General features: G+C 38.9%; 1 protein-coding gene and 2 pseudogenes across 1 annotated transcript in view; 1 reads left to right on the top strand and 2 right to left on the bottom strand.

Moving 5' to 3' along the window:
• LOC102480681 (zinc finger protein 883) overlaps nt 1-13,895 on the top strand; it is an 86,585-nt gene that overhangs the window by 42,968 nt on the left and 29,722 nt on the right. The window lies entirely within an intron of this gene.
• LOC102482796 (cyclin-I pseudogene) lies at nt 9,771-12,731 on the bottom strand (annotated as a pseudogene).
• The window catches only part of LOC102482360 (cyclin-I-like), a 2,511-nt pseudogene continuing 1,498 nt past the window's right edge, over nt 12,883-13,895 (bottom strand).

The following is a 13,895-nucleotide window of genomic DNA, read 5'->3' as shown; positions in this document are numbered from 1 at the left end:
TTTCAGCTTTTCTCCATTGAGGATGATGTTCGCTATGGGTTTTTCATAGATAGCTTTTATTATGTTGAGAAATGACCCTTCTATGCCAATTTTGCTGAGAGTCTTGATCATGAAGGGATGTTGTATCTTATCTAATGCTTTTTCTGCATCAATTGTTATGACCATATGGTTTTTATCTTTCTTCCTATTAATATGGTGTATTACATTTATGGTTTTACGTATGTTGAACCAGCCTTGCATTCCTGGGATAAAGCCTACCTGATCATAATGTATAATCTTTTTTATAAGCTGTTGTATATGATTTGCTAATATCTTGTTGAGAATCTTTGCATCTATATTCATCAGGGATATTGGTCTATAGTTGTCCTTCCTTGTCCTGTCCTTATCTGTTTTAAGGATAAGGGTGATAGAGGCTTCATAGAATGAATTAGGGAGAGATTCACCCTTTTGGATCTTTAGAAATAACTTGAGAATGGGGGTTACCTCTTCTTTGAAAGTTTTATAGAATTCAGAGGTGAATCCATCAGGGCCAGGGCTTTTCTTTGTTGTGAGGTTATTTATTACTGAATCAATCTCACTTGTTATGGGCCTATTTAGATTTTTTATATCCTCCTGGCTCAATCTTGGTAGATTATATGTGTCCAGAAATTTGTCCATCTCATCCAGATTGTCTTGTTTCTTGGCATATAGTTGTTCATGGTATCCTCTAATGATGTTTTGTATTTCTACTTTGTTGTTATATTGCCCGCTTCATTTCAGATTTGATTCACCTGGTTCCTTTCTTGCTTCTTAATAAGTCTCACCAGTGGTGTATTGATTTTTTTTTATCTTTTTCAAAGAATTAGCTTTTACTTATTTTATTTTCTGTATATTTTCTATTTAATTTATTTCTGCTCGTGTGTTTAGTATTTCCTTTATACTGTAGTTTTTTGGATTTTTTTACTTTTGCTTTTCTATTTCTCTAAGGCATGATGTTAGGTGATCCATTTGCCTTCTTTCCATCTTCCTCTTATGTGCATTAATTGCTATGAACTTCCCTCTTGTGAGTGGTTTAGCAGTGTCCCAAATATTATGGAAACTTGTGTCCTTATTGTCATTGGTTTCCATGAATCTTTTGATTTCAATCTTTATTTCATCAGTAGTTGTGGAGTCATTCAGGAGTAGGTTAGTTTCCATGTATTAGAGTATTTTTGAGAATTTCTCTGGAAATTAAATTCAAGTTTCATTCCATCATGGTCAGAGAAGATGCTGGATATAGTTTCTATGCCTTTGAATGTGTAGAGGTTTGCTTTGTGCCTTATGATGTGGTTAATCTTTGAAAAGGTTCCTTTTGGGCATAAGAAAAAAGTGTATCTCATGGTTTTTGGATGGGAAGTTCTATAGATGTCTGTTGAGTCCATTTCATTTATGGCATCATTTAGATCCATTATCTCTCTATCTATTTTTTGTCTAAATGATCTGTCCCGAGGGGATATTGCAGTGTTGAGGTCTCCAACAATTAGTGTATTGCAGTCTATCTCCCCTTTTAGATCTAACTGTCTTTCCTTCACATATTTGTGTGCTCCTGTGTTAGACGCATAGATATTTATAAGCGTTATATCTTCTTGATCTATTGATTCTTTTACAACAATATAGTGCCATTCTTTGTCTCTTTGAACAGTTTTTATTTTAAAGCCTGTTTTGTCGGAAATTAGTATCGCAACTCCAGTTGTTCTTTGCTTCCCATTTGCATGGAAAACCTTTTTCCAACCCTTCACTTTCAGTCTATGTATGTCTTTATCCATGAGGTGGGTTTCCTGTAGGCAACAGATAGAGGGTTTCTGTATTTTTATCCATTCAGTCAGTCTGTGTCTTTTTATTGGAGAATTTAATCCATTAACATTCAATGTTATGATCAGTGTTACCAGATCTGTCCTGATGTTGAAGTTTGCCATTTTCTTAGTTGCCTTTTATTCTTTTTTTTTTCTTTCTGTCCATTCTTTAGTTTTACTGGAACAGTACTTTCTTCAGGGTTTCTTGAAGAGGTCGTCTGATGTTGGCAAATTCTTTTAGATCTTGTTCGTCTGAGATTTTAATCTTTTTTTTTTTTTATATGAAGGATAACCTTGCAGGATTTAATAATCTTAGTTGAAATTGTTTCTCTCTTAGCACTTTAATACATCTTTTCTTTCTTTCTTTGCTTCCATTGTTTCCGTTGAGAGGTCCAGTGTTCGCCTGATGGGATGGCCTTTGTATGTCACTTCTCATTTCTCTCTTGCCTGTTTTAGTCTGGCTAAGATGTGTCTTGGGGAACATCTTCCTGGGTTGATTCTATCTGTAGTCCTTTATATTTCTTGTGTCTAGATGCTTGCGTTCCTGTCTAGACTCGGGGAATTTTTTTCCAGGATTTCATGGAATGGATTTTCCATGCCATTATTAGTTTTTTCACCTTCGGGGATGCCAATTCTTCTGATGTTTGCATGTCTTATGGAGTCCAGTATTTCTCGTATATTATCCTTGTGTTTTTTTTTTTTTTTAATGTTATTTTCTCTATCTTTCTGGTGGTTTTTCCTAGGTCAGAAGTTTTATCTTCTACATTGGAGATTCGATCTTCAGCACGGTATAATTGACTTTTAATACTTTCGAGAGAGTGTTTGATTTCCTTCCCAGACTTCATCTCTAATAGTTCCATCTGGTTCTTTCTCAAAGTGTCAATTTCTTCTTTCATATCCTGCAATGACTTCCTTATTTCCTGTAGTTCCTTGTCTCTTTCCTGTTCCAGCTCATAGAATTTGTTCACCATGAATGTTCGAAATTCTTTCTCTGACATTTTTGTAACGTCCTTCATTTTCACGAAAGATAGAGGGGATTTATTCTGTTTCTTTGAAGGAGCTACATTTCCTTGTTTATTCAGTCCTGAGGCTCTTCTTCTACTTCTAGGCATTGGAAGATGTACTCACTTTTAAATACCTCTTAGGAGAATGTTCCACTAAGAGTGTGTTTTCCTTTTGCTGAGAATTGACGTCTGCCAAAGTCTCTGTTCTGTTGTTTTTATTAATGTGGTTTCAGGTAGGATACTCTTTTCAGGTTTCTGAAGAGCAGTATCTTCTTTTTCACAGCTGGTTCAGAACAAGGGAAGACCCCAGAGAACCTCATATTACTAGAAAATTTCAGATCTCTAGTTGTAGACCTAGCTGGTTTCTCTGACAAGGTTGGAGAAGAGGAAGAGAAGATAATATAAGAGAAAAGTACAGAGGGGAATAAAGAAAAAGTTGCGTGCCTTGCGTTCGCTATTTTGCCAGAGGCCTGCAGATGTACCTAGCATCTTGCTGCTGCAGTAAAAGGGACAGTCTGTGGGGAAAGAAAGAGGAGGGAATTAACAAAAGAATGGAGGAGAGCAAAGCAAAAAAAAAAGAGAGAAACTGCTTACTTATCTATGGGTCTGGGTGGGTCTTGGACTGGGGAGCTTGGAAGCGAGGTGGTGGGGCGGTGTTGCTCCTCCCTCAAGGTCTGTTACTGCCCAGAGGCCTGCAGATGGACCTGGCAGCTGGCTGCTGCAGCAAAAGGGACAGTCTATGGGTCTGGGTGGGTCTTGGACTGGGGAGCTTGGAAGCGAGGCGGTGGGGGCAGTGTTGCCCCTGCATTAGTTTCCCTTACTGCCCAGAGGCTTGCAGATGGACCTGGTGGCTGGCTGCTGCAGCAAAAGGGACAGTCTGTGGGGAAAGGAAGAGGAAGGAATTAACAAAAGAATGGAAGGAGAGCAAAGAAAAAAAAAGAAACTACCTACTTGCCTATGAGTCTGGGTGGGTCTTGGACTGGGGAGCTTGGAAGTGAGGTGGTGGGGGCAGTGTTGCTCCTGTCTCAGTATCCCTTACTGCCCAGAGGCCTGCAGATGGACCTGGCAACTGGCTGCTGTAGCAAAAGAGACAGTCTGTGGGGAAACAAGAGGAGGGAGTTAACAAAAGAATGGAGGAGAGCAAAGATAAAAAAGAAAAGAGAGAAACTGCCTACTTGTCTATGGGTCTGGGTGGGTCTTGGACTGGCAAGCTTGGAAGGTGGTGGGGGCAGTGTGCCCCTGCATCAGTGTCCCTTATTGCCCAGAGGCCTATATATGAACCTGGTGACTGACTGCTGCAGCAAAAGGGACAGTCTCTCTTCCACTTTTTTGTGTCATTTTCAATTTTTTTTTTTTATCTTCTCATAGTTTCCTTGTTGAGGTCTTTAACTTCTTTGGTTAGATTTATCCCTACGTATCATACTTTTTGTGGCTATGGTAAATGGGATTGGCTTTTTTCAGTTCTTTCTCAGTCTGCCTGTTGTTTGCATATAGAAATGCTATAGATTTCTCGATGTTAACTTTGTATCCTGCAACTTTACTGCATTCATGTATTACTTCCAGAAATTTTTTCATGAAAACCATTGGGTCTTCTATGTATACAATCATGTCATCTACAAATAGAGTTTCAAGGGAGTTTTTGATTTCCTCTATTCCAGACTTCATCTCTAATAGTTCCATATGGTTCTTCCTCAGAGTATCCATTTCTTCTTCTTTATTTATTATTTTTTTTGGAGAGGTTTTTGCTATAGGGCACATGCGCTTGCCAGACAGACAGAGAGAGACATAGAGACAGAAAGCGAGAAATCACCCCCCAGAGGGGATGGTCACGCCGCAATCCCTTGTCTTCCATTCTCCTCTCGGGATCTTGGGCACACATGCACACGCGCCCGGCATGAGTTTTAAGCCACTGGGTCCGGTACGTGAACCGGGGTCGACTACATGGGAGTCCAGCGACATAGCCATTACGCTAACTTCTGGTTCCCTATTTCTTCTTTCATATCGTGGAATCACTTCCTAATCTCCTGTAGTTGTCTTTTTTTTTTTTTCTTTTTCTTTTTGGAGAGGTTTTTGCTATAGGGCACGTGCGCTCACCAGACAGACAGAGAGAGACAGAGATACAGAAAGTGAGAAATCTCCCCCCAGGGGGGATGCCCTCGCCGCAATCCCTTCTCCTCCGTTCTCCTCTTGGGATCTTGGGCACGCACACACACGTGCCCGGTGTGAGTTTTAAGCCACCAAGTGCAGGACGCGAACTGCGGTCGACTGTATGGGAGTCCAGTGACATAGCCATTACTCTAACTGCTGGTCCCTCTTTTCTGTTCCAACTCATAGAATTTCTTCACAATGAATGCTCAAAATTCTTTCCGTGACATTTTTGTAACGTCCTTCATTTTCACGAAAAATGGATGGGAGTTACTCTGTTCCTTTTATGGAGATATATTTTCTTGCTTATTCAGACCTGAGTCTCTTCTTCTATCTACTTCTAGCTATTGGAAGATGTACTCACTTTTAAATACTTCTTAGGAGAATGTTTTACTGACTAGGAGTGTGTTTCCCTTTTGCTGCAAATTGACGTCTTCTAGAAGTCTCTGTTCTCTTGTTTTTAGTAATATGGTCTCAAAAAAGATACTCTATTCAGGTGTCTGAAGAGCAGTATCTCCTTTTTCACAGCTATGAGTCTGGTGGGTCCTGGAATGGCGAGTCTTGAAGTGAGGCAGTGGGGTCAGTGTTGCCCCGACCTCAATGTCCCTTACTGCCCAGATGCCTTCAAATGGACCTGGCAGCAAAACGGACAGTCTATGGGTCTGGTTGGTCCTGGACTGGGGAGTCTGGAAGTGAGGCCATGGGTGCAGTGTTGCCCCAGCCTCAATGTTTCTTACTGCCCAGATGCCTTCAGATGGATCTGGTGACTCAAGAGATAAAGGATGTTAATGATACCATAAATCAAATAGATTTAACAGACGTCTATAGAACTTGCCATCCAAAAACCATGAGATACACTTTTTTCTCACATCCACATGGAACCTTTTCGAAGATTGACTACATCCTAGGGCACAACGTAAGCCTATACAGATTCAAAGGCATAGATTTTCTGCAACGATCATGGAATTAAACTTGAGTTTAATTACAAGACAAATTCTCCAAAATACCCAAACACATGGAAAGTAAATAACCTACTCCTGAATGACTCCACAACTACTGATGAAATAAAGACTGAAATCAAAAGATTCATGGAAGCTAATGACAATGAGGACACGAGTTTCCATAATCTTTGGGACACTGCTAAAGCAGTCATAAGACGGAAGTTCATAGCAATTAGTGCACATAAGAAGACAGAAAGAAGGCAAATGGCTCACCTAACATCATGCCTCAGCGAACTGGGAAAGCAACAGGAGAACAATCCAAAAAAACTTGAGGACAAAGGATGTAATAAAGATATGAGCAGAAATAAATGAAATAGAATATAAACAAACTATACAGAAAATAAATGCAAGTAAAAGCTGATTCTTTGAAAGGATAAACAAAATCATACACCACTAGTGAGTCTTATTAAGAAGAGAGAAAGGAACCAGGTGAATCAAATCTGCAGTGATGTATGCAATATAACAACAGACATAGTAGAAATACAAAACATCATTAGAGGGTACTATGAACAACTATATGCCAAGAAACAAGACAAGGTTGATGAGATGGACAAATTTCTGGACACATATAATCTACCAAGACTGAGCCAGGAGGATATAGAAAGTCTGAATAAGCCCATAAAAAGGCAGGAGATTTAATCAGTAATAAATAACCTTCCAACAAAGAAAAGGCCCGGCTCTGATGGCTTAACCTCTGAATTCTACAAAACGTTCAAAGACGAGTTAACCCCTATTCTCAAGTTATTTCTAAAGATCCAAAACAGCGAATCTCTCCGTAATTGATTTTATGAAGCCTCTATCACCCTTATCCTTAAAACAGATAAGGACAGGACAAGGAAGGAAAACTATAGACTGATATCTCTGATGACTGTAGATGCAAAGATTCTCAACAAGATCCTAGCAAATTGTATCTAACAACTTATAAAAGAGATTTACATCACAATTAAATTTTATTCCAGGAATGCAAGATTGGTTCAACCTATGCAAAATTATAAAAAGAAAGATAAAAACCATGTGATTGTATTAATTGATGCAGAAAAAGCATTTGATAAGATACAACATCCCTTCATGTTCAAGACTCTCAGCAAGATTAGCATAGAAGGGTCATTTCTCAACACAACAGCAGCTATCTATGGAAAACCCATAGTGAACATCATCCTGAATGGAGAAGAGCTGAAAGCTTTAACACTAAAAACAGGTACAAGACAAGGATTCCCACATTCTCCACTCCTTTTCAGTATAGTACAGGAAGTCCACACCAACACAATCAGAGCAGAGGAAAAAATACAAGGTATTCAAATAGAAAAAGTAGAGGTGAAACTCTATTTGCAGATGACATGATTGTATACATAGAAGACCCTATGGTTTCCAAGAAAAAACTTCCTTGAAGTTATACATGAATACAGTATATTTGCAGGATGCAAAATCATTATACAGAAATCTTTAGCATTTCTATATACGAACAACAGGCAGGCTGAGTTAGAACTGAAAATTTGTTTTCTTTACCATAGCCATAGAACGTATAAGAATCTTATGTATAAATCTAACCAAAGAAGTTAAAAACCTCCACAAGGAAAAGTATGAGAAGCTAAAAAAAGAAATTGAAAATGACACAAAATAGTGAAGGGGCATCCTATGTTCCTGGATTGGAAGAATTAATATAATCAAAATGGCAATTCTACCCAAATTGATCTATATATTTAATGCAATGCTAATCAAAGTACCAGACACATTCTTCAGAGATCTAGAAAAGATGATCATAAAATTTGTCTGAAATCAAAAATGACTTTGTATTGCCAAAGTAATTCTGCACAAGAAGAGCAGAGTGGGCGGTATCTCACTTCCTTATTCAAAAATATACTACAAAGGTGTTGTAATCAAAACAGCATGGTATTGGCACAGAAAGAGACAGGCGGACCAATGGAACAGAATAGAGTCCCCAGAAATAAATCCCCAAACATGCAGTGAACTGGTTTTTGTCAAGGGCTGTCAGTCAGTTCAATGGGAAAAGGAAATCCTTTTCAGCAAATGGTGTTGGAAAGACTGGATTTCCACTTGCAGAAAGATGAATCTGAAACCCCGCCTCCCACCTTTGGCAAAAATCAAGTCAAGGTGGGTCAAAGATCTCAACCTAAAACCTCAAACTATAAAGCTGCTCCTGGAAAACACCGGGGAAACTCTGGGAGATATTGGCATAGGCAAAGACTTCTTTTCTTTTTTTTTTGGAGAGGTTTTCGCTATAGGGCGTGTGCGCTCACCAGATAGACAGAGAGAGACATAGAGACAGAAAGCAAGAAATCACCCCCCAGGGGGGATGGTCACGCCGCAATCCCTTCTCCTCCATTCTCCTCCTGGGATCTTGGGCACGCACGCACACGCGCCCGGTGTGAGTTCTAAGCCACCGGGCCCAGGACACGAACCGCAGTCAACTACGGGGGAGTCCAGCGACATAGCCATTACGCTAACTGCTGGTTCCCATAGGCAAAGACTTTTTAAATTAGACCCTGAAGCAGAGTTGATAATCCCCAAAATAGACAAGTGGGATTACATCAGAGTAAGAAATTTCTGCATTGGAAAAGACACAGTAATTAGTGCCCTCAGAATGGGAAAATATTTTGTTAACCATAGTTAACATCAGATAAGGGACTGATAACCAGAATACACAAGGAACTCAAGCCACTGTTTGGAAAAAAGATGATCAGCCCTATTAAAAGATGGAAGAATGAGTTGAAAAAACCACTCTCTTAAGGTGACATACAAATAGCCAAAAGGCATTAAGAAAAAATGCTAAACATTCCTCATTGTAAGGGAAATGTAGATCAAAACAAGGAGATACCATGTATCCCTAATCAGAATGACTAAGATTAAAAAAACAAAACATGACAAGTGCTGTCAGGGGTGTCATGAAAGGGAACTCTCTTACACTGCTGGTGGGAATGTAAATTGGTCCCGCCAGTGTGGAGAACAATTTGCAGATTGCTCAAAAATATACAAATAGAACCACCATATGATCCAGCAATCCCACTCCTCCTTTGTATCTACCCAAAGGACACAAGAATTCTTTTTTTTATTTTACAAAAATTCTTCATCGGAAAAGTGCTTGCACATCCATGTTTTTTGAGGCACTACTCAACTGCTAAGACATGGAACCAATCCAAATGCCCACGACAAGATAAATGGATTGAAAAACGGTGGCAAATGTACTCTATGGAATGCTATTCAGCCATAAAAAACAACAAAACCCTGGCTTTTGACAGAAAGAGGAAGAATATAGAAGATTTACTGCTGAGTGAAGCAAGCCAGGCTATGAGTGAGAGACATTGTAGGTCCCCAAGAAATATATACTGAGAGTCTGCACTCTATGACAGAAACTGTTTGACTAAAGGATATGGAAACATAGTAAATGGATGTAAATACCAGATATAGTTTGTGTGAAATAATAGGGTCTGAGGAAGGACATTTAGGTTAAAAATAGGGAGGAAAGCATTAATGGGACAAAGAAATGGTGGTATTATCTGATGAAGATATTTTATAGTTTTATCAACTGGACTGGGGGAAATGTTCACATGTTGAAATATTCATTTTGTAAGCTAATGTGGTTGTATAAAAGAAAATGAAATAAAAAATGTAAAAACAACTTTTAAGATACTTGAAATTTTTTTATTTGTTTGTTATTATTGTGGTGTTGAAGTAGTTAATGTTGAATTAAAATTAGATGTGCAAGTACACGACAGTTTTCCCCTCTCTGGCTCACTTGTAAATCAGCCTGATAAGATAGAATATTCCTCATATAAGGTGTTGTTCCTTTCCTAGTTTTGTATGTTCTCATTCCCAGAGTAGTCTACCTTAGTTTGCACTTGAAGGTAACAACATTGAAACCTCATGATGGAAACAGGTTGTAAAGGTCAACAAGGGGAATCATGCCCCTCTTTTCCTGATAAGTCAGTGTCACACACAGAACCCACATTTTCTGAAGCATTGTTTTCATTATATAGCCATTTGATTCCATCATAGAAGTCATATACTTTGATTTCCTCCATTCTGCATTTTTAGAGGTATGTTTGACCCCTATGGCAGCTGGGAGATGATGGTAGAAGGCTTCACTTCTGGATTGCTCTTGTCCTTGGAGATATCTGGGCCTGGGATAGAGGAGGGATGTAATCTTATTGCTCCTCTGTCATAGGTCACCAGGGTGTGCTTAAGAGGACGGTAGACATAAACAGAATTTAGAGGCAGGGATGAAGGCAGAGTAGAAAAGTGATGTACCACAAGCTCTCAACAGTGGATCAACTGGGAGTTATCCATTCATTCTTTCTGAAGCAGTTCAGTTTTAAGAAGAAGCCAATCAGGAATGAGTTTTTCCACTTCCAAAGTAACCATCGCCAGAGCAAGCATGGATCCTTTGAATTGCAGAAGTTGATTGCAGACCATTCAGTGAAGTTGTGGCTTGGTAAGGACTGCAAAATGTTGAGATGGGCTCAATTTGGGCAAACTGTAAAGTAAGAGAGGTCTAGTTGAGACTGCAATGACATGGAAAATGTGAAGATAATCCAGTGGTGGCTGTGTGCAGATCCCAATTCAACTTATCTGGAATAATCCTGTCCATTCTCAGAATTTCAGATGAGGAACATCCACAGAAACTGTCTCTTGCCAATACTTTCAGTACTGGAATTTTCTCATCTTCCTCAACAGTCTTGTCAGCTAGGGAAAAAAAGCTGATTCCTCTACAGTTCAAGTATTTTGGGTGGGCCTTTATAGTAGCTGAAAACCTGCCCAACCAGAGCAAATGTTTCTGGATGAAGGTTGAATTGGTACTTTAGTTTGGCCAGCTATTGAATTACTTCATCTCTCTGGGATGGAGAAACATTCTGATTTGTAGACTTTTTTTTTTTTTTTTTTTTTAAACTGAAGTAGTTTTATTTATTTGAATTTTACAGTTCTGTTGGGTGACAGATTAACATTCAGGTGTTAATTATCCAATTGCTCACCAGATAGACAGAGAGAGACATAGAGACAGAAAGCAAGAAATCACCCCCCAGGGGGGATGGTCACGCCGCAATCCCTTCTCCTCCATTCTCCTCCTGGGATCTTGGGCACGCACGCACACGCGCCCGGTGTGAGTTCTAAGCCACCGGGCCCAGGACACGAACCGCAGTCAACTACGTGGGAGTCCAGCGACATAGCCATTACGCTAACTGCTGGTTCCCATAGGCAAAGACTTTTTAAATTAGACCCTGAAGCAGAGTTGATAATCCCCAAAATAGACAAGTGGGATTACATCAGAGTAAGAAATTTCTGCATTGGAAAAGACACAGTAATTAGTGCCCTCAGAATGGGAAAATATTTTGTTAACCATAGTTAACATCAGATAAGGGACTGATAACCAGAATACACAAGGAACTCAAGCCACTGTTTGGAAAAAAGATGATCAGCCCTATTAAAAGATGGAAGAATGAGTTGAAAAAACCACTCTCTTAAGGTGACATACAAATAGCCAAAAGGCATTAAGAAAAAATGCTAAACATTCCTCATTGTAAGGGAAATGTAGATCAAAACAAGGAGATACCATGTATCCCTAATCAGAATGACTAAGATTAAAAAAACAAAACATGACAAGTGCTGTCAGGGGTGTCATGAAAGGGAACTCTCTTACACTGCTGGTGGGAATGTAAATTGGTCCCGCCAGTGTGGAGAACAATTTGCAGATTGCTCAAAAATATACAAATAGAACCACCATATGATCCAGCAATCCCACTCCTCCTTTGTATCTACCCAAAGGACACAAGAATTCTTTTTTTTATTTTACAAAAATTCTTCATCGGAAAAGTGCTTGCACATCCATGTTTTTTGAGGCACTACTCAACTGCTAAGACATGGAACCAATCCAAATGCCCACGACAAGATAAATGGATTGAAAAACGGTGGCAAATGTACTCTATGGAATGCTATTCAGCCATAAAAAACAACAAAACCCTGGCTTTTGACAGAAAGAGGAAGAATATAGAAGATTTACTGCTGAGTGAAGCAAGCCAGGCTATGAGTGAGAGACATTGTAGGTCCCCAAGAAATATATACTGAGAGTCTGCACTCTATGACAGAAACTGTTTGACTAAAGGATATGGAAACATAGTAAATGGATGTAAATACCAGATATAGTTTGTGTGAAATAATAGGGTCTGAGGAAGGACATTTAGGTTAAAAATAGGGAGGAAAGCATTAATGGGACAAAGAAATGGTGGTATTATCTGATGAAGATATTTTATAGTTTTATCAACTGGACTGGGGGAAATGTTCACATGTTGAAATATTCATTTTGTAAGCTAATGTGGTTGTATAAAAGAAAATGAAATAAAAAATGTAAAAACAACTTTTAAGATACTTGAAATTTTTTTATTTGTTTGTTATTATTGTGGTGTTGAAGTAGTTAATGTTGAATTAAAATTAGATGTGCAAGTACACGACAGTTTTCCCCTCTCTGGCTCACTTGTAAATCAGCCTGATAAGATAGAATATTCCTCATATAAGGTGTTGTTCCTTTCCTAGTTTTGTATGTTCTCATTCCCAGAGTAGTCTACCTTAGTTTGCACTTGAAGGTAACAACATTGAAACCTCATGATGGAAACAGGTTGTAAAGGTCAACAAGGGGAATCATGCCCCTCTTTTCCTGATAAGTCAGTGTCACACACAGAACCCACATTTTCTGAAGCATTGTTTTCATTATATAGCCATTTGATTCCATCATAGAAGTCATATACTTTGATTTCCTCCATTCTGCATTTTTAGAGGTATGTTTGACCCCTATGGCAGCTGGGAGATGATGGTAGAAGGCTTCACTTCTGGATTGCTCTTGTCCTTGGAGATATCTGGGCCTGGGATAGAGGAGGGATGTAATCTTATTGCTCCTCTGTCATAGGTCACCAGGGTGTGCTTAAGAGGACGGTAGACATAAACAGAATTTAGAGGCAGGGATGAAGGCAGAGTAGAAAAGTGATGTACCACAAGCTCTCAACAGTGGATCAACTGGGAGTTATCCATTCATTCTTTCTGAAGCAGTTCAGTTTTAAGAAGAAGCCAATCAGGAATGAGTTTTTCCACTTCCAAAGTAACCATCGCCAGAGCAAGCATGGATCCTTTGAATTGCAGAAGTTGATTGCAGACCATTCAGTGAAGTTGTGGCTTGGTAAGGACTGCAAAATGTTGAGATGGGCTCAATTTGGGCAAACTGTAAAGTAAGAGAGGTCTAGTTGAGACTGCAATGACATGGAAAATGTGAAGATAATCCAGTGGTGGCTGTGTGCAGATCCCAATTCAACTTATCTGGAATAATCCTGTCCATTCTCAGAATTTCAGATGAGGAACATCCACAGAAACTGTCTCTTGCCAATACTTTCAGTACTGGAATTTTCTCATCTTCCTCAACAGTCTTGTCAGCTAGGGAAAAAAAGCTGATTCCTCTACAGTTCAAGTATTTTGGGTGGGCCTTTATAGTAGCTGAAAACCTGCCCAACCAGAGCAAATGTTTCTGGATGAAGGTTGAATTGGTACTTTAGTTTGGCCAGCTATTGAATTACTTCATCTCTCTGGGATGGAGAAACATTCTGATTTGTAGACTTTTTTTTTTTTTTTTTTTTTAAACTGAAGTAGTTTTATTTATTTGAATTTTACAGTTCTGTTGGGTGACAGATTAACATTCAGGTGTTAATTATCCAATTGTTTTCTTTTTTTTTTCTTTAAATTTATTTTTTTACATTAATTCACTATACATCATTACAGCATACAAATGAATTTTCCATCTAAAATACACTGTATATTGGCTCAATCAAGCATGTCAACATACATGTTATCAGCAAATAATTTTTCATTTCTTATGTCTTGTATACTTTTTTTTTTTTTTTTACCTTTCTTGATTCCCTCTCCCCCACTCTCTGCCCTAT

Source organism: Tupaia chinensis, unplaced genomic scaffold (genome assembly GCF_000334495.1).
Source record: "Tupaia chinensis unplaced genomic scaffold, TupChi_1.0 Scaffold143748_1, whole genome shotgun sequence".
Classification (NCBI taxonomy): Eukaryota; Metazoa; Chordata; class Mammalia; order Scandentia; family Tupaiidae; genus Tupaia; species Tupaia belangeri.
The sequence above is the reverse complement of the archived record's forward strand: the minus strand, read 5'-3'. Positions and strand labels throughout refer to the sequence as shown.